Source organism: Wolffia australiana, chromosome 3 (assembly GCF_029677425.1).
Source record: "Wolffia australiana isolate 7733 chromosome 3, ASM2967742v1".
Taxonomy (NCBI): domain Eukaryota; kingdom Viridiplantae; phylum Streptophyta; class Magnoliopsida; order Alismatales; family Araceae; genus Wolffia; species Wolffia australiana.
In genome coordinates this window covers 14,958,866-14,980,721 of record NC_135837.1, presented here as the reverse complement: position 1 = coordinate 14,980,721, position 21,856 = coordinate 14,958,866, and the positions used below count along the sequence as shown (strand labels likewise).

General features: G+C 36.5%; 1 non-coding gene across 1 annotated transcript; it reads right to left on the bottom strand.

Annotated features, from left to right (window-relative positions):
* Positions 1-5,034: 5,034 nt before the first annotated feature.
* On the bottom strand, positions 5,035-5,107 carry TRNAF-GAA (transfer RNA phenylalanine (anticodon GAA)). The gene has a single exon. It is a non-coding gene; the product is annotated as a tRNA-Phe (tRNA).
* Between the last annotated feature and the right edge of the window lie 16,749 nt (positions 5,108-21,856).

The following is a 21,856-nucleotide window of genomic DNA, read 5'->3' as shown; positions in this document are numbered from 1 at the left end:
AAGTACTATATTGATCTACAAGAAGCTCAACAAGCTCTTGAAAAAGTGGAAGAAAATTTGTGTAAAGCAGAAGGTAAAAGACAAGCAATTGAGGCTAATCTTGCTCTAAGACGAGCTGAGACACGAGTAGAGGCTATCAATGTTATTACCACTAGTTGATGCATCGGAACAATAAAAAGAAGTTCTTTATTAGACAAAACTGTCTATTTTGAGCCCAAAAATGGAGAACAATGAGATTAAGTCTGATCTAAGAAATACAACAAAAAATGCAATGAGTATAAAAACTTATTAGATACCGGAATAATTGGTATCTAATAAGTTGTACCTACTATTGGATTTGAACCAATGACTCCCACCGTATGAAAGCAATACTCTAACCACTGAGTTAAGTAGGTCTTTTATCACCACAAAGAAAAATTCAACTTATCACTTTTGGGATTATATATAGAATAGGATTTCTAAGCAATACCAATCCTTGAATTAATTAAAAAGCAATGGGCAAAGAATTATTATGGAGATCATCAAATACCCATCTTGACAAGAAATTATCTATATGTTGAGATGTTTATCACAAGGGCTATAGCTCAGTTGGTAGAGCAACTCGTTTACACGTGTGCCAATGTTTTTTCAAAGGAGTCAATCAAGTAATCAAATAATTGATCTTATTGATAAATTAATGTCTTAATCCATGGATTCAAGCGAACAAGAGAACAATAGCCTGACATAACAACTATTTGGTCAGTCCGATTCGAGTGTGAATTCTGATGCCAAATAAAGCCCATCATTGATTTGAGAATTGATAAGGTGAATACCCAGTCTATTCAATGTTAGGCATAACGAGTATAAGGGCCTTAAAAACCTCTTTTCGTCCTATGAACTTTAAGGTGTAAGAAGTCTCATATTTGACGCTTAGAGAGGAACGATAGAGACTCCATTAAACCTTCACTTAGTTGGATCTAGGCCATAACCATAAACATACCTACGTCAAAGTAAAATCCTTCTTTGAACCACTTAGGTATTACTCTTAGATCATGATTCGACTAATGATAATGAATCAGAGCAAGTGCAGCCATCTGATTATCTTCCTGTTTTTGTTGAAGAAAAAACATGGTGGACTAACTGATCTTTTTATCAATTAATGAAAGAGGCCAATGCAATAAAAAAATGCATGTTGGGTCTTTGAAACAGTTTGAATCATTTTGATAATAAAACGTTTGAGCTGTTTTACCGAGAAGGTCTACGGTTTAAGTTCGTATAACCCTATACCTTATGTTGAATATTTACATATTCTTTTTTCCTAATCTTATTACTACTAGTTTTTTACTAGTTAGTTGGTGAGTCCGTAGACCTAGAAGTATTACCTTCTCAGAACATCGAGTCATATGTTCAAGAAAATGCAAACCCAAGTTTTATTTATTTGACATCAATTGATACAATTAATAGTTATATTTATTTTATAAAATCTCTGATCCGTTAAAAAATTCATTCTTTTTTTTTTGTTAATTGCCGAATGAAATGAGATAAAACCCTTTTATATTATAGTACCTTCATCAAAGAGTTTGGTTTGTGATAGATTTTTTTTTGACTTTGGTATGTATCCCTAATTCCTTTGTTTTTAAGTTAACTCAAAATCGTCACATGATCTCAGTTCAAAATGACAAACCTACTCAAACAAATCTAAGCCTCTTTGATTTCTATGAATTCAGCTGGTTTCGATATTTCATTTCTTAAATCTTTAGATTTTGCTGATATGGTATTATTTTCTATTACTATTAGAAAGTATCTTATGTCAAATTTCTGAGTCCACTTATTATTCCACTCTACTAGATTTATATGGGTTTGCCTCAAAACAAACTTACTTTATTTATCTTGTAGTAAAAATTAAGATTTGCCTTACTAATACAAATAGGGGTTAATCTGACTAAGTGATATTCCTGTAAAAAAAAAGAAGTCGGTTCATTACAAATGACTTTTTTTTTACTTAAGTATTACTATTCAAAATATTTTTGCATTATAATTCTACAAAACACCTTTCTTTTTATTTTTTGTTACAAAGTCGGTGGGGACAGTTGAGATCCAACAAATGTTTTTTATATGGAAAAAAATTATATTTTGGTTCCTAGCCCTTAAAGAGATTTAATTAACAAAATTAAGAATTATCTCCATTTTACAAAAATTATCTCCATTTTACAGATAAGAATTCTAGTATTTTATAAAAGAATAGAAATTTAGGATAAGTCACAATGAGATAATATAATTATTGCGTGTATTCCTTTTTGTATATAGTTGTATTGACTCAATAGCCACATTCTATACCTGACTTTTTTATTTTAAAAAAGTATTAAATAGATTAGAAATTCCTTTTTTGTTAATGCCTATATGTTATATCACTAAGGCTAAGAAGAATAGAATCCTTATTTGACTTAAGTTAAACTGTTCTGGACGAATTGACAATTAATTCTAATTCGAATCTACTTATTCAGTATATTCCACATTAACTAATAGGAGTACATCTATGTTTCTGCTTTACGAATATGATATTTTCTGGGCATTTCTGATAATATCAAGTGTTATTCCTATCTTGGCATTTCTTGTTTCTGGAGTTTTAGCTCCCCTTAGTGAAGGACCGGAGAAGCTATCTAGTTATGAATCGGGTATAGAACCTATAGGGGATGCTTGGGTACAATTCCGAATTCGCTATTATATGTTTGCTTTAGTTTTTGTTGTTTTTGATGTTGAAACCATCTTTCTTTATCCGTGGGCAATGAGCTTTGATGTATTAGGTATATCTGTATTTATAGAAGCTTTAATTTTTGTGCTTATCCTAATTGTTGGTTTAGTTTATGCATGGCGAAAATGAGCATTGGAATGGTCTTAGCTCATGAATATTCAAATAATAAAAAATAGCCTATTGAGACAGTTATGAATTTGATTGAGTTGTCGTCACTTGACCAAACAATACCCAATTCAGTTATTTCAACTACCTTGAATGATCTTTCAAATTGGTCAAGACTCTCGAGTTTTTGGCCACTTTTATATGGTACCAGTTGTTGTTTTATTTAATTTTATGCATTAATAGGCTTGTGATTTGACTTTGATCATTATGGATTAGTACCAAGATCAAGTCCTAGGCAAACAGACCTAATTTTAACAGCCGGCACAGTAACAATGAAAATGGCTCCTTCTTTAGTCAGATTATATGAACAAATGCCTGAACCTAAATATGTCATTTCCATGGGGGCATGTACTATTACGGGAGGGATGTTTAGTGCCGATTCTTATAGTACCGTTCGGGGAGTCGATAAGTTAATTCCAGTTGATGTCTATTGTCGGGTTGCCCACCTAAACCAGAGGCAGCTATAGATGCAATAACGAAACTTCATAAGAAGATATCTCGAGAAATCTATGAAGATAGAATTGGTTATCAACAAGAAAATCAATGTTTCACTACCAATCATAAATTTAATGTTCAACGCGGTATTCATAATGGAAATTACAATCAACAATTTCTTTATCAATCATCATCCACTTCAGAAATAACTTCTGAAGAATTATTTAGATCCAAAAGTTCAATATCTTCACAAAAAATAGTCAATTGAGCAGGTTATTTTTGTTAAGGAGAATCATAAAAAGCTTCAATCTGTATAAATTTCATTGTCAATATGAAAGACTTCTATAAATCCAAATGTGGGAGAGATCAAGAAGATGCAGAGTCATTTATCTGCTTGGCTAGTCAAGTATGAGCTTGTTCATAGATCCTTGGGCTTTGATTATCAAGGAATAGAGACTTTACAAATAAAACCCGACAGTCGGGATTCCATTGCTGTCATTTTATATGTATATGGTTACAATTACTTACATTCCCAGTGTGCTTATGATGTCGCACCAGGTGGATTTTTAGCTAGTGTATATCGTCTTAGGAGAATACAGTATGGGGTTGATCAACCGGAGGTAGTACGTATAAAAGTTTTTGTCCCAAGGAAAAATCCTATAGTCCCATCTGTTTTCTGGGTTTGGAGGAGTGCATATTTTCAAGAACGTGAATCCTATGATATGTTGGGAATTTCTTATGATAATCATCCATGCCTTAACCGTATTTTGATGCCTGAAAGTTGGATAGGTTGGCCTTTACGTATGGACTATATTACTCCCAATTTCTATGAAATACAAGATGCTCGTTAAATGATAAGAAACTTATGTCACTTAGATGATACAACTTCATATTTCAAGTCAAAGAATACTTTTACTTTAAGGTCTGTTCCCTATAATACAGAGTTACTTGATTGTAATTCCTATTCTGCACCAGTTAAAAAGGGTTAATTTATATTATTCCTAACCCCATTTAAAATGCTATTCATTTTTTGATAAGGAGAGACAATAAATTAAGGAATAGGGTTCTGTACTATGAACTTTGTACCGCTCATATCACATAGATAAATCCCATAAAATAAAGTAAAGTAAAACAAGTAAGAATAAATTAAAAATACATCAAAAAAGAATAAATTCAATAATAAAAAAAGAATCAGATTTAAATTGTACTGTATATAAAAAGGATAATTAATTTGATCCTTTTTTATCTTTCAACCCCTATAAGTTAGGGGTGCTATTTTGACTTTTTTGATTTATGTATTACTTAAAATATAGATAAAGTTAGTGAACTTTTTTCTTAGAATTTTTATACATTTTTGTAATTTTTATTCATTAATAAATTTATTTTATTAGTAATATAATTAGATTTAATAATATTAATCTAAGTACATAATAGTAATAGAATAATAAAATATAAGAAATATAATGGTAAAAAATGAAAAACGAAACTTTTTGAATCAATGAGATCAGTCATAATATAAAGACAAAAAAGTGAGTATAATGGAATTTTTAACCCCACACCCACAACACTTAAATTCATCAAACCCTCCTCTTTATCTAACTATAAGCTATACGGATGAATAAGTATGTATCAAGTTCTATTAATGTACTAAGGCCTTTCTTTCTTGCTGAATTTGTATTTTTTTCTTCCGAGAAATAATTATTTGTCAGGAACCAGGTTTGAACTGGTGACATGAGGATTTTCAGTCCTCTGCTCTACCAACTGAGCTATCCCGACTATACTATTTGACATGCATCACCTTATCTTACTCCATCTAGTACTTCTGTTTGTGTTCATTAAAATAACAGGACAAAAAAATAATAGGCGCTTAAAACTTTTTTGACCTTTTTGGTCTTAACGTAAATAGGAATTTCAAGATTGATATTATAAGTGAAAGGATAACCTAACGCTAGAAATTGTTACTAATGAATAAGTCACTTCAATATTCTCGACTATTTGTCCATATATCTTCATTTTTACTTATACAAAAACCCTTGGTCCAAACATAAAGTGCTCATATCTTTTAGTGAAGGAGCAGAGTAAATGTAAAATACAGTTAATTTATATTCACCGATGAAAAAGAGGAAAAAAACTTAGGAAGTCAAATCGTTTTTTTGGGGATAGAGGGACTTGAACCCTCACGATTTCTAAAGTCGACGGATTTTCCTCTTACTATAAATTTCATTGTTGTCAGTAGTGACATGTAGAATGGGACTCTCTCTTCATTCTCGTCCAATTTATTTTATTTTCAAAATAAGAATAAATCAGACTCTAGAGTGAATGATTCTTATAGATGTATTCCAGGCTAGTACCATGAAGATGAACTCATAAGAGAGAACGTATGCATGAACAAAGAGAGGTATACATAGGAACATATAGCGGATCAAATACATAATTGGGTGATATCACAAAGGAAAGAGGATAAGAAACTTGGGAGTGAGCATATCATAGTATTCTAGGACTAGCGAGGAATAGATGGGCACCTATAAGAATGAGTGAAATTGGGTTAATGATAAGGGTACGCTAGGAAAAATGGGTGAAGAGGATACACATTTGGAAGAAAAACACATGCATCTAGACCATGGTTCATACCATTAAGAGATATATTTGATCCGCTACACATGTGTAACTTCTATACTCATGTTGCTAGGACACGGGTGACTGATTCTCCAAGATGGGCATGATTAAATTCAAAGATGTAAGGAATAAAAGTATTTTTGGAAGCAAAGTTTTTTTTTCTCCCCCCTACTTAAAATATGCATTGTCCCTAATGCAAGAAAATAAAGAAACACAAGGAAGATGATAGTCTAACCATGATTCTTTTGCTTCTGATGTCAGTAACTTGCCATGGATCCTTGTGCATGATATGGTTGCTTCCGTATTTTATTCTCCTAAAAACTCAAAATTATCGGGAAAGATAGTTAAAAGAGATCAAATGGAAGATAATTAAAGTAAAGGAAAAAAATTTGAAAGCAGCAAATCTAGGTACGAAACAAAATATACTAAGGCAAGACTAAACCCCTGGATCAAGAAGGTCTATCATTGCTTCCATAGGTTGGGGTTCTAGCTCCAAGTATGGTTTTAGCCTTTCTCCATTCACCTTGAACTGTCTACCTGTCTTTGGATCTGAAATTAAAACAGCTCCATAATCAAACAGTTTAATAATGATAAATGGACCATCCCATCTGCTCCTAAGCTTTCTTGGAAAAAATTTCAATCGAGAATTATAAAGCCATACTTTTTGATTTTCATAAAAGTTTCTTCTGTTTAACTTGCTATCATGAAAGGCTTTCATTTGAGATTTGTAAATTACAGAATTCCTTTTATGCTTCATTTCTTAGTTCTTGGTAGGGATCGCCAAACGTCATCCGTCACGTCACACATCACCGTGACAGACTCGTGACGGATGATGTGAAGGTGACAGTGAAGAACCAGATGAGCTGTGACGGTGACGGCGACGGTGATGTATTGCCCGTGACGGTGACGTGACGGTGACGGGGTAGTCGGGACACGTGACGTGACGAAAAGTCCATCACGGATGACGTCCGTGATGGAATTTTAATACAATTTTAATCCATTTGGGTTTCTCAAAAGAAGTGGAATTTCCAACAAAATCTTCACCCAGTTTCTCCCTACCAGTAATCCTATCTCTTTCTCCCCGGCGTGCGATTGAAATGCCGTCCACGTAAACCGATTCTTGTCGAGTTTTACGTATGATCGTGAGCCAACGGTCGTCGGAATGGAGACAATGTGAAGCAAGGTCCACGAGATTTTTAGCCTGACTGGTCGCACAAATTTTATTATCCACGTCGTATTCGTAGCCCGCGAGCCACGACGACTATTTCAAGTGGAGTGTAATTAGTAGATTATTTCAAGTGGGTGCATTAGCAGTTGGGGAAGCAAAGCATTTGTCAACCCAACGACTCGGTTAGTGGATGTGAATGTGTGTGCTTTTCTTAGTGACCATTAAAATTGTCGATGATACATGAAGAAGAGGAAACCCACGTTATATTTAGACTTTAGAGATGTAAAAGATGAAGAACATTTCAGAAATCATTAATCTTTCAGACCCACGACATGATGACACAGAACGAATCAACACAAAAATAATGAGAGAGACACGAGGGTTTAAATGTTCAGTAATTTGAACTCACGTAGAATCAGAGAATAAACAGGTAAGTTTTACACTTACCCACACGCACTGAGAAGGTGACGCTGCTGGGCACACTCACAATTGCTCACCAATGACAACAAGCTAGCCAGACGAATCCTAGTAGGCTGGCCACACCACAAACCTCCCAAAGTGAAAGAAACCTCGTCAACAAGCTCCATCATCTCCCCAAACTCCTGTGCCTCCATCAGCGTTGCCATCGAGTGGCCCGACGAGGATCTTCCACTGAAGGGTTCTTCTGACTTCTTGAGTCTCTTGTCATCCCAATCTTTGATTTCTCTCAGACCCTTTCAAGAATTCCCCGTTGGGCGTGCGCGAGGAGGGAGAGGGGGGAGGCTGGGGACGGCATTCGATTCATTCGCCCCTAAAGATCAGACTCAAACGACCACATTGAGGATTCCTGAGAGGAGAACGCGGCGAACCCATATGGATCAGCGAGCAAACTGCTGGTCTCTTGAGAAAAGGAAAGATGCCCGTCTGTCCCTTGATCTTGTGAGCTGCCATCGGAGAAAGCCTGCTCTGGGTAGCGGCTCCTCCGCACGTACGTTCGCACGATCATGCTCCTGGATACATGGAAGGAAACCCCAAGAACGAAATTCCCTTTTTTCTGGGGAGTTCACTTGAAGAAAAATGAACCAAATGTGAAGGTTGAACCCACAAATAGTGGGCTTGTGGCTTCGGCGAGGAGGAAGAAGGGGGAGAAAGGCAGAGAAGAACTCCCTTCTCTCTTTGTTACTCTCTCTGTTCCAAATTACATCCCATCAGAGGACCTTACTTTAGTCATTTCTGTCACCAGTGACGGTGACGCCGTCACCATGATGGTGACGCCGTCACCATGATGGTGACGTGATGGAATGAGGATGTATGCACGCGTGACGGGTACGTGATGGTTTTTTTCAAAATCCTCAGACGTGTGACGTTACGATGACATGACAAAAATTTTGCCACGTCGCCATTCATCACGGTTCGTCATTCGTCCCGTCACGTCCTGGGCGTCACGTCCCGGACGTGCCATTCCCTAGTTCTTGCAATTCTTGGAGTTGTAGCATACGATTTTTCCCTCCATCTTCCATAGCAAGATTCAATTTTCTAATTGCCCAATAAACTCGATGTTGAATCTCAATAGGAAGAGGGCATGCCTTTCCAAATATGATTCTATAAGGGGACATCCCAATGGGTCCCTTATAGGCTGTCCTATAAGCCCATAATGCATCGGGTAATCTTTCGCTCCAATCCTTACCATCCGGCCGTACGATATTTTTAAGGATCTTTTTGATTTCATGATTACTAACCTCAACCTGGCCATTGGCTTGTGGATGGTAAGGAGTTGTCATCTTATGATGAACCCCATAGTTCTTGACGAGGAACCTGAAATGTGAGTTACTGAAATGTGATCCACCATCACTAATGATTTCCCTAGGGCATCCAAAATGGGAGAATATATTTTGAGTTAAAAATTTAAGTACGACTTTATGATCACTTGTCCTTGTGGGAATTGCTTCAACCCACTTAGACACATATCAACCTCCATCAGAATATAGTCATGCCCATGTGATGGTAGAAAAGATCCCATGAAATCTATGCCCCACAAATCAAATAGTTCTATTTCAATAATAGGTTTGAGTGGCATAGCATTATTCTTCTTAAGATTTACCATTGATTGACATTTCAAGCAATTCTTACAAAACTCAAAAGAGTCTCTAAGTAAAGTTGGCCAAAAGAAACCACATCGAAGCACTTTAGATGCTGTAATCTTGGAAGAGAATTGTCCACCACAAAAAAGATGAATGATAAAATTCTAAGATACTTCTATGTTCTTCTTCGGGCACACATCTTCTTAATATTTGGTCTACACCAAAGTGAAAAAGTTCAGGATCCTCCCAAAAATAAAAATGAACTTCTCTAAGGAATTTCTTTTTCTCTTGTTCGTTCCAATCACCAGGGGTTCATCCTAAAATGAGATAATTAACTATGCGTGCAAACCAAGGGATTCTTTTAGCGCTAACGCTAAGTATGTGTTCATCCGGAAAACTTTTAGAAATAGGGGTTGCAGTGTTGACGTGTAATCTAGGTAAATGATCAGCAACAAAGTTTTCTGACCCACGTCTATCTTTAATTTCTATATCAAATTCTTGCATTAGTAAAATCCATCTAATTAACCTAGGCTTAGCTTATTTCTTATTCATCAAATATCTAATAGCAGCATGATCAGAAAAGATAACTATTTTACTCCCTAGTAAATAAGATCTAAATTTATCTAAAGCAAAAACAATAGCTAGCAATTCCTTTTCAGTTGAAGTGTAATTTACCTGGGCATCTACTAAGGTTTTTCTAGCGTAATAGATGGCCACCGACTTCTTTTCGATGCATTGACCAAGGACTGCACCCACCACAAAGTCGGAAGCATCGCACATCAGCTCAAAGGGAAAACTCCAGTCTAGTTTTTGTAGAATCGGTGCTTGCACTAGAGCCTCCTTAATCTGAATGAAAGCTTTCTTCCCTACATCGTTAATTTCAAAATTTGCATCTTTAACTAATAAATTGGTCAACGGTGTAGACAACTTAGCAAAAGCCTGCATGGCCAAGGAATCCTCTAAGTTCCTTGGTGTTGGTGGGAAGAGGAAGGTTCTGGATCACTTCCACTTTGACCTTATCCACTTCGAGTCCACGGTTGCTGACTAGAGGTCACAAAACTATTCCCTCTTGAACCATGAAATGGGACTTTTCCCAACTGAGCACTAGCTTTTTCTCCACGCATATCTGCAATACCTTTTCCAAATTAGACAAACATGAATCAAAATCTTGACCAAAAACAGAGAAATCATCCATAAAAATCTCTAAACAGTCCCCTATTAAGTCTGAGAATAAGGCAGTCATGCATTGTTGAAATGGGGCAAGGGCGTTACATAATCCAAATGGCATTCTCTTAAATGCAAATGTTCCAAAGGGGCATGAAAAAGTAGTTTTCTCTTGGTCCTTATGATGAATTTCAATTTGATTATATCCTGAATATCAGTCAAGAAAACAGTAATAGTTTTGACCCGCTAATTTTTCTAAGATTTGATCAAGAAAGGGCAAGGGATTGTGATCTTTCTTTGTTACTACATTAAATCCTGTCATATCCTCCAGCTAGTTGGTAATCTAGTTTGGATCTCTTCCCCTTGCTCATTCTTGGTCACGGTTATCCCAGTTTTCTTAGGAACAACATGCATCAGACTAACCCATGGACTATCTGAAATAGAATAGATAAATCCTGCTTCTAACCATTTCAAAATTTCTTTTCTAACTACCTCTTGCATGATAGGATTTAATTTTCTTTGACATTCTCTAGCAGGCTTAGCATTATCTTCCGAAAATATTCTATGCTCACATATATATGCACTAATTCCCTTAATATCTAAGATACACCAACCAATAGCAATTTATAACTTCGAAGCATGATTAGCAGTTTATTTTTTTGATGCAATGATAATGACGATGATATAATAACAGGAAAATCATTGTTCTCTCCTAGAAATGCATATTTCAAGGTAGATGGTAAAGGTTTCAAATCTATTTTTGAATCAATAGCACAAACATTTTGCTCAAAATCATCTTAAAAATCATGAGATGAAGAATACATAAGATCAAAATCATCATGAGAATCAATCAAGCAAATATCTTCACAAGATTTTTCTGGATATTTCATTAGCCTAGACATGTTTATTTCAACCTTATCTTTTCCAACCTCTAATTCAACAACCCCTTTTTCCCAATCTGTGTTCGCCCTAGCTGTAGCTAAGAAAGGTCACCCTAAGATTATAGGAGCATTCCTAAGATCTTCGATAACCTTCATATCGGCCACTTGATAACTTGCAAATTAACATGTTTAATTGATTAATTTTACATTATATTTATGTATTTTAATGACCATATTTGTGTGTTGTCATATACAAATAGAGATAAATGATATACATTTTGATTCTATTATTATTTCTAAATTTATAGTATTTTTACATGGTATTTAACCTCATTTCATTGAAGAAATAATTTTTACAAGGCATTAAATTCTTGGCTAGAGGTTGGTAACGGTTTTCCTATTTTTATTGAATTTTTCCCATATTTTTATATAATTTTCTGACCATTCTAAAGCCAAGAAATGATTTTTTCATATTTAAATAATACATATTCTATTTATTTGGCATTTTGTAATATACTAATAATTATATCACGTGGCATCCACGTCACTTGCCCAAAATTAGAGCGAAAAACTAGATGCATTTTTTTAATAATAATTTTAAGTGAGAGATAGAGCATCATTCGCTCATTATGGCATCGCAATGCGTGATGCCATAATGAGCATATGATTTGCTCAAAAGACAACGTGGCACGGGCGGCGAGGTAAAGGTAAGATCCATTTTTTTTAGTTACTTTTCATGCAATAAATGCACGTGGAGAATTGATCTCTGCATGCATTTATTAAATGGTTATCTACCTCGTACCGGAGTCGGTAAGCCACGTGCATTAAATGCACGCGACTACTGACAAACGTACATTTTAAAATGTTTTTATTTGGCACGCGCAATCGATTTGACATGTGCATTTGATGCACTCACCGGTCAAAATGCGCATGCACTAATGATTAATGAAAAGCCATTTTGTCTTTTTTATTTTTTTTATTTTAAAACATCACTGACGAGGTGACATGGAGCCGTTTAAATACAACGATCATTCTCCAATGATTGCGCCCTAGAGACGTGGACAACGACGTGTCAGAATGCGATCCGAGAAGGGGGAAAACGAGAAAAAATGTGCCAACCAATCAGAAAATGCCATTTTCTACCTTCTTGGAGGAGAGATAAATGAATCCAACGGCTAGGATTAATCCTTAGTAAAACAACAATATATTGAGATCTAGCCGTCCGATTGAGCTGAAATTTTGAGGGCATGTTTGTCTTTTCCCCCTCTATAATCCAGACGATTTGATCTTTAAATAGAGGTCTGGAAGAAGGCAAAATTCACTTTTTGAAGCTCTCCCCGAGGATTTGGCCAGGAAAGATACATGAGTTGCTTTGGAAATCAAGAGATCTTGATTCTGCATTCAAAGTTGTAAGTTTCTAATTTGTATTTTGAACTTCTTCTTGAGAGATTCTAAAACGCCTTGGCATGGGCAAAATGTACATGCCCTAGAAGTTGTTTTGAATGAAATTAGCATTGCAATTTGAGTCTGATTCAAGATCTGATTTTTAATCTTTAGTTTTAAATAGATTTGGAACAATTCTGCATTTTTAGAATTTTAGTTTAGGGTCGGATTTCACTATTTCCCCAAATTCTTCACTTTATCTCTCTAGGTTAATTCTCCTATTTTCTCTCTCTATATTTCAAAATTTATTTTTTTAGAAATTTAATTTAATATATAAAAAACCTAAATATAAAATTTCATCCTAAAATTCGTCCATCTTGAAGTCCAATTTTAAAACCCCCTTTTTGATTATTAATTCCCAATTTGAATTCATAAAAGTTGTCTTAAAATTTTATAATAATTGGGAAATTAATAATTCTAATTAATCTGATCTTATAATTAAAATTATCCTATTTTGAGTGTTTTGACCGAAAATATTTAAAATCAAAATTAAGTTTTTACTTAATTTTGATTAATTAAAAACATCATTAAGTATAATTAAGGTATATTAGTTGCAAAATTAATTCGTTCTTGAAATAATTTTATTGAAAATTGGATAAAAATTCTTGATTGCTGCCTCCCTGTGGTTCGACCCCTTGCTTGCTCTGTACACTGTATTTAGTGATTAAGGGTATTTATAAATTTTATTGTAGACGTCCAAATGCCCAATCAATGACGTATTTACACATCATTTTTAGGCTTATCACCACAATGAAATCTACAAGAAAATAACAATGCTCTATTTTAACCACATCTTCCAACGAGCCATAGGTTGCCTAATAGACCCATCCGCCAATTTCAGTTCTAAAAAGATCAGTTCTAAATCTCCAAACTGAAATTTATCATATAAAGCCTTTGGCCAAATTTTAACACTTGCTCCTGAGTCAAGTAGCAATTTGGAGAAAACCATCCCCCCCTATCTCGCACTTGATGAAAGGAGCTCCAGGATCTCTACATTTTTCAGGAAGGTTTTGTAAAATAGAGCTCACATTTTCGGATAATTGAATACACTTTTGCTTTCTACTTGGTGTACATAGATTAATCAAAATTTTAGCATAGGAGGGAATATGTTGTATTTCTTCGGTCAAAGGAATTTTAATTGTAACTTGCTTGAAAATTTCTAAAAGATGCTCATCATGTGCATTCAGTTTTATCTTTGAAGTTTTCAAGGCATCAGGAAAAGGAATGGATGGCACATAATCCTTAGGATCAGGTTCTTCTTGGTTATCCTCTACATCTTCATGATATTCTTCTACTTCTACTTTTTCAGAAATATCAGGAAGAATTTTACCACTTCTTAGCTTAGAGATAGCATGCATGGTTTCATGATGGTTTCTGGTAGAAATATGATTGTCTTTATATTGTAAATTTCTAGGATTAATTTCATTTTGAGTTGGGAGTCAACCTTGTTCAAGGTTACGGGAACCATTGTTGTCCAATTTTCCTTTATACTCTGTCTTTGCCGCCTGCTCTTCTCGCATCCGCTCCATCTCTTTTTAAACTCTTGCATCATCCCCAACATTTAAACTTGCATTTGCTCCATCTTATGTTGCTTTTCCTTCACATTTCTATACAACTCATCATAAGACATGTTAGGGTTAGTGTTAGGCTGAAAAGAGTTCAATGGAACACGCGGATAGAAATTACGTTGCTCTTGTTGTTGGAAACACGATGGGTTAGATGGATATGATGGCCTTTGCATATTAGGTCGGTTGTATGTATTATCCCTAGGATTCCAAGATTTTTGACCCATAGGTCTATTCGTTCTCGACCGATCAATAGACATAACCTGTTCATGTAAAGGACAATCTACCTCTATGTGATCAGCACCAGAGCAATGATGGCATAATGACAAGTCTATTTGAGATGGTCGAGGTTCCTCGTGAATGCCTATCTTATCTAATCAACTAGTTAGGTCAGAGACGACTTTAACTAATTGATTAATACGTAACTCAGGTTCAACTGCATTCACATCAATCATCCCTCCCTTTCTAGGATTTGCATTTCTCCCATTACGATTAAGAGCAGCGTAGTATGCATCATTTTCAGCTAGTGTTTCCAAAATTCCTAATGCTTCGTCTAAATATTTATGCATAAACGTACCTCCACTGGCGGTGTCGATCATCTTCTGATCTTGATCTCGTAATCCTGCATAAAATGTTTGGACTATATCCCATTCTTCTATGCCATGGTGTGGACATCTTCGAGTTAATTCTTTTCACCTTTCCCATGCTTCTCCTAAGGATTCGTCGGGCCCTTGGAAAAATTCTCTTATTGCTTGTCGATATGAATTCATTTTTCCAACGGAGTAGTATTTTTTTAGGAATGCAATTTCCATCTCTTTCCATGAATTGAAATTAAGAGAGAGAGAGATGCAAACCAACTTCTAGCTTTATCTCTAAGACTGAAAGGAAATAACCGCATTTTAATAACTTCATTCGTAACATTACCAAAGTCAAATGTTTGTCAAATCAAAGTAAATTCTTCTAAATGCTTCTACGGCTCTTCTTGAGATAAACCATGGAAAATAGGGAGCGACTGAATCATATGATGATCAATTTTGAAATTTGAACCCTCATTAATAGGTGCATTAATCTTAGTAAGAGGCTCATACCCTAAAGGAGCAAAAAATTTGTTTAATCTACGTCGTCTATTTCCTTCATTTATAACACAATTCTCAGCGTGGTTGTTTTGATTATTCAAAGCATCTCCTTTATCTCCTTCACTTTCATTCTCATTCTGTTTCTGTGATCGTCTACCGTTCATGATGAGATGAAAATATAAAGTTTAAAAGTTGTACCTTTTCTTCGTGTCTTTGTCAGTCTCGTGGAGCTGTTTGAATAATTTGGATCACTATTAGGGATAAGATCACAAAAAAAAAGAAATTAAATCCTTAATGGCTACCGTCCCTGGCAACGACGCCAATTGAAAATCTCAATTTTAGGGTTAAAGTTCGTCGTTGGTGATCGAGATTATTCAATAAAAATATATTTAACCGTACTTAAAAATATGTAGTTAGTGGTGAGTACGGATCGTCTCCACAGGGAACGATGATTAAGGAATTACTTTCTAATACTAGTGATGATTGACGAGAGGATCGACGAAAGCACGATACGAGGAAGTGAGCTAGTGAAATCGATAAAACATGCATAATTATAAGCTAATTTAACTTAAAGAAAAAAGTAAGTGGTTATGATCGATATGACGATGAACAATGGTATGAACGAAGATAGTGATTGGATGTGAAGTGGTGTGGTGGAGAGGATGGAGAGACGAGAGAATAGAGTAAAATGAGGATGCAAGAACGATGATAAACACTAATTATGATAGTTATAGTGACGGGAAAGAGACAATGAAAGGCGAAGACACTTACCTTAGATCCTTGCATTCCGCTAGGATCACGGCAATTTACGAGTGCCGGTAAGCTCTCCCTCTTCTCCAATGCTTATTCCCACACACTCAAGGCACCAAGAACACTATTGATGGATCTCAAAACTCACTATCTTTCAATCAGCCTACACAAGTAGGAAGCAAGTTCAAGATAATTTTTACAATGATCCAGGCCTCTATTTATAGATCAGAGGGTATGGATAGAAAGAGAAGGGAAGCTCAAAAGTTATGGCCGTTGGAAGTTGAAGCAATCCTAGCCTTTAATTTCTTCTCTCTCCTCATCAATGTCATCGGTTTCGTGTCTGTTAAGAAGTCAAAGCACTTGGTATTCTGTGGCTTTTTGTATTCTGTGACTTTTTGTATTCCGTGGCTTTTCATATTCCGTTTTGTGTTTCATGGCTTTTCGTATTCTGTGCCACATGTACATAACAAAAGGACAAAAAACAAAGAAAAAAAACTCTTTCTCGACGCTGATGTGGCGGCGCACCACGTCACCCTATGCCATAAAAAAACCAAAATACTTAGAAGTTTCATATTAAATAAAATGAAATGCCAAAAAATACGTATAAATGTATATTTTGACTAAAAAATGATATCTTTCCCAAATTAATGTCGAAATATTTCAAAAAAATCATATTTTGTCTCAAATATTATATTTTTATTGAACCTATCGTTAGGAAAATCCCAAAAAATGTAGAAAATTCATAAAATCATTCTAAAAATAAATTTAATCATTTTAAGCTTGATAACATGCAAGTATAAGTGATTTAATGCAAATAAGCATATGAATGTGATTATATAAGGTACTAGAAATCCATGTTATCAAGTTATTAATATAATTGTACCTGGGCGTAGAGGGTCACATGCATATATTTCATTGTACATTGTAGGACTGACTGAAGATGTAAGGCTTCTTAGAAAAATCTCATCAAGTACAAAAGGGAAAAAACGTCCCAATTAAGAAACACCAAGATGATTTTTCTTTGGGCTCCCCTACTCTTCATTCACTTCATCAGCACCCTTCACATCTCCATGGGATTTGAATAGATAAATAATCTTCATGGATCTTTGTTGGGCCTGACAACGAAGGCTCTGACGAGATTGGACAAGTAAAGAATCACATGGTTACATCTAGAGGCAAGGAGGATTGTGTGGTTCAAAGGGACTTGTTCAAGGAATAAATCGGTAGCAAATTTATTAGATCATCATTCATTTTTAATTTTAAAAAGTTCAGTTTCAATTTTTTTTATATTTCACGACACCAAATCACATTCAAAGCATTGATGTTGGCCAAAACCCTACATTGAAGTGGCTCTCATCCATGACCATACCCACATGCTCCATGACAATCAGAGGTGGAATAAACTTCATCCACAATGCCACCTACATGATACTCTCATGTTGTAATTATATAATGCTACCTCGTCTAACATAAAGGAGTCATGTATGCATTGGGTTCTAGAGCCCTTGATTTGGATGAACAGCTCAAATGATCTGCAGCAAAAGGCTTAAATTGAATTGTAACGACATCAACAAAATCATGAGACGAGGAACTTGTGCATGGATCGCATCCCTGATTTCTTGGATCTCGAAACGAGACGAGTCGAGCTGCTCAAGTGTGCAATCTTTAGACGTATCCACCTGATCTCGACATGTCAAGTCTCCTCCTTCACCCTTGTGAACTCCGTTCTCCCTTTGTCATTGTTGTTACGTCGTCTCGATCTCATCAAGAGTTGAGAGGAGGTGTGGGAAGAAGAAAGAAGAAGGGGAAGGCCCCTGAATAATTTTGGTTTGGGTAAATTTTGTTAAGGGCCTTCCCCTATTTATACTAAGTGGGTATTTTTCACAAAAAAATCTCAAAACTTAAGTATAGCTTCTGACATCCAAAAGACCATTTGTGTGTGACCTCTACGCCCATGTTTTAGTTTAGTAAACAACTTGAGCGGCCAAACAACCTTTATTGGCCTTCCAAATTAATTAACTATATCATCATATAGATTAATGAACACTGGATCGATTTAACCCAATTGATATGTTGAATCACCAACACGTAGAGTGGGAAGCTACACCTCGTGCTCTAGAAGATACAAATGAGTGTGTATCGACTCACTCATGGAATCTGTTCATCATTGGTTACCATGTACGTATAGTCCCTCATCCGCTTGATGCTCCTACGACGACTTAGGGTATAGTCAACTGTCAAACCTTAATCGGTCATCCAAGTTAGTACTGATGCATTCAGAAATCATTGGAGAGCTCTTCTCCCAATATTTCATTGCCTTGGACGATGAGTCCATCCCATCGTCTTCCTTGGGCTATCACCTCTAATATCGAGGGTGGATGGTCCCATCTTGACCACACAAAATTTTGGATCTACCTTTGGTCGTCATTAATCATTATTTTGATATCCACATAATTTACTTGCATCACTAACAAATTTAGAAATCAAGTATAAAATGATATCATTTTTATAAATGTAGATTCTGAAAATGCAGGTTGGAATAGGAAATGGAATTTCACATGATCAACTGAGATACAAGCTTTCAATATCATTTATGAAAATTCAGAGCAGAAAGATAATAAGTGTTTCAAATCAAGAATCAAGAGCAAAAATCCAAATTTAAATCAAGAATACACCTTTGAAATTATCAACGTGTCAATGAGCCCTGAAATTTACAAATTTGACCTTCAATTTATCAGCCACAGATCGAATTGTTTTATGATTGGTTTTTCAATAGACTTGATGGACCATATCTCATGAGGCATGGCGTGAATACGACCAATCGTGGACTGAATACCGTCAATCATTAGATCGAAAAACTTCAAGGATCGGTATGGTGAAAAAATCTTAAGGCTCGCTATCGGCATGACTAAGCACACAACAAGGATATTCGACAAGCCAAAAATCACATGGACACATCGAGAGAGGCTCGTTCAAGGAATCAATCAGAAGCAAATTCAACTCCACAATCAGTAGCAAACCCGAAAGGGATCTACAAGCCTGGATTTGATCGGTCATTCGATCGGGGACCGAACACGGTCTACCCTAGGCGGTGAGCTTACCGTCATAACTTCTAACTGCCAAAATTCAAATTTTGAAATTCAAAAATGACGGACAAAATGAGGGTAATGACGAATGACTTTTACCGATGACGAATTTTTTAATGTAGTTATAAGAAAACTTAAAAATTTGTCTAAATTTTTACCAATTAAAATGTGCATTTAAATAAAAATCCATAGTTGCTTTCCTATTCTCATATCTGTATAATGCATTAATTTGTTATGTTGATTGTGTAAACTTATTGGACTTCGAAGAGTGTAAATCATATTTTACCTCTTCTTACTTGGTTTAAGTCATATACATTAATGATACACATTTTCATGCAAAGGGGGCGAGAGGCGACATACGAAGAGGGGGAGAGAGGTGCGAGATGGAGGGAGGGATAGAGGCGAGAGACGGAGAGAGGGAGAGAGGCGACATACGAAGAGGGGGAGAGAGGTGCGAGATGGAGGGAGGGATAGAGGCGAGAGACGGAGAGAGGGAGAGAGGCGACACCCGAAGAGGGGGAGAGAGGCGACACCTGAAGAAGGGTAGAGAGGTGACACCCGAAGAGGGGGAGAGCGGCGACATACGAAGAGGGAAAGAGTGGCGACAGATGAAGAGGGGAAGAGGGGGGTCAAGGACGTCTGTTCCGTTCCATTTACTTCAATGGACGATTGACAATACAAACGAATGCCAAACTCGTGAAGATGACTAAACGGTGACGAGTGACGAATGACGAAAATGACAAAAAGATTTCATCGAACGGAAAACGGAACGGAAGTATGTTCCGTTCCATTCCGTTCCGTCCGGTCGAAAACGTCATTCATTTCCGTCCTCCAGCTCTACTTAACGAGACTCGTTCGAGGAATCAATCAGTAACAAATTTAAATTGGGTTAGTATTAGGGTACAGCCCAAACCAGGTCGAAAGTCTGCGAGCTAACCTTAGCTATTTTTTTGGTACGGTATATCCCAAACTCACTAGGTCGTCTGCGATATATCCTGGTGATGACGTGGAGTCCATCGTGGCTGCCAGGTGGATCTCCGGCCAGATTTTGACCCGGCGGAACCCACCTGGCAGCCACGCTGGATTCCACGTCATCACCGGGATATGTCGACTTGTCAAGGGTTTTTCGGTCAGAGAGAGAGGGGCATTCTAGAGAGAGAGAGAGAGAGGCAGCCTAGAGAGAGAGAAGGAGAGGGGTTCTAGAGAGAGAAAGAGAGGTGTTCTAGAGAGAGGAATTTTTTAGAGAGAGAAAGGGAGAGAGAGGCACTCTAGAGAGACTCGACCGAATCGAATCACGCGAGAGAGTGCGGGAAATTTATAAACAGAGAGTGAGAGGGGGGGAGAGAGAAAGAGAGCGAGATTTATCAAGGGCTCAAGAGAGATAGAGGGAGGGGAGAGGGGCCATATTTTCCTTCACTCTATGACAGAGATTATCCTTCACTCTAGCCTACTTCGAATGCCGCTGTTCGATCCTATAGGCCATCCTTCTCTCACGAAGGTCGTTTTACTCCATTTTCTTTTGATTGGAGCACCGTCGACTTTCTTCCCTGAATAATGGTTAACCGTGGTTCAATCTTCACAATGCAATTTCAATCTTCACAAGGCAGTTTTCTGATTGCTTGATGGCGGCGGTAACCTAGTAAAGTCAATCGACCCTTGTATTTTGTCATCTATGAAGAGCATTTGTTCAATTTTTTTCCAATTACATTCGTGCATCTCCGTGGAATTTGTCCTCATCACACCCATGAATCCTTTTTTTTTACTTCTTTTTTATGTTTATTTATAGTTTTGAAACTTCACATTCCAAATCATTTAAGGTATGACCGAATTTACGGCCTGGTTCTTCATCGTGCAGTGGTGCGCTCCCCCATCCTGCTTCTCTTAGGTTGTCTCACAAGTCAAAGTGTAAAAGAATGTAAGTTTTCCCTCAAGAATTTAAATATATTACACGCATCATCAGTTACTATTTCCCATTTGTTTCTTTAATAGGGTTGATGACGAGAGAAGAGTGTTTGGTTATGTTTATGAAAGTGATGCTGATTCGGAATATAATCCATGTGAAGAAAACGAGGAAAGTGATGTGTATACAAGTGATCCCGATGGATATTCAAGTGAAGAATGGAATGATGAATCTGTTGGCCAGGGAAATAGAAAAGAACACGTTCAACAACGAGTGTCTGTTGATGGAAATCATAGTGAGTATGATGATTCGGATGATGAGATATTCACTCCCAATGAGTCTGATGATGAAGGTGACAATAGCAGAAACGTCCACAAGGGCATAAAGTATGATCCTAGATGCCCCATGGAGAAGATTAAATTTCAATTAGGCATGAAATTTGAATCACCTTCTCAATTTAGGACAGCTCTGAAGAACCATGCTATATGGGCTGGGCTCAACATCAGGTTTTTAAAGTCTGGTGAGCAAAAAGTTGTTGTGTGTAAGGAGGATTGCCCGTGGAGGATATATGCTAGTTGGGATGGTATGAAGGCTGCTTTTGTTGTGAAGACACTAAATGATACTCAAAGGTGCAGTGGGGCTCCGAGGAATAAACAAGCCAATTATCATTGGATTGCAAACCACTTCATAGAGAAAATTCGAGTGAATAAGAATTGGAAGGTGGTAGATATGATGAGAGAAATAAACGAACACTTTGGAATCACAATTTCAAAGCATACCTGTTATAGAGCTAGATCTGCGGCGCGCAAGATACTT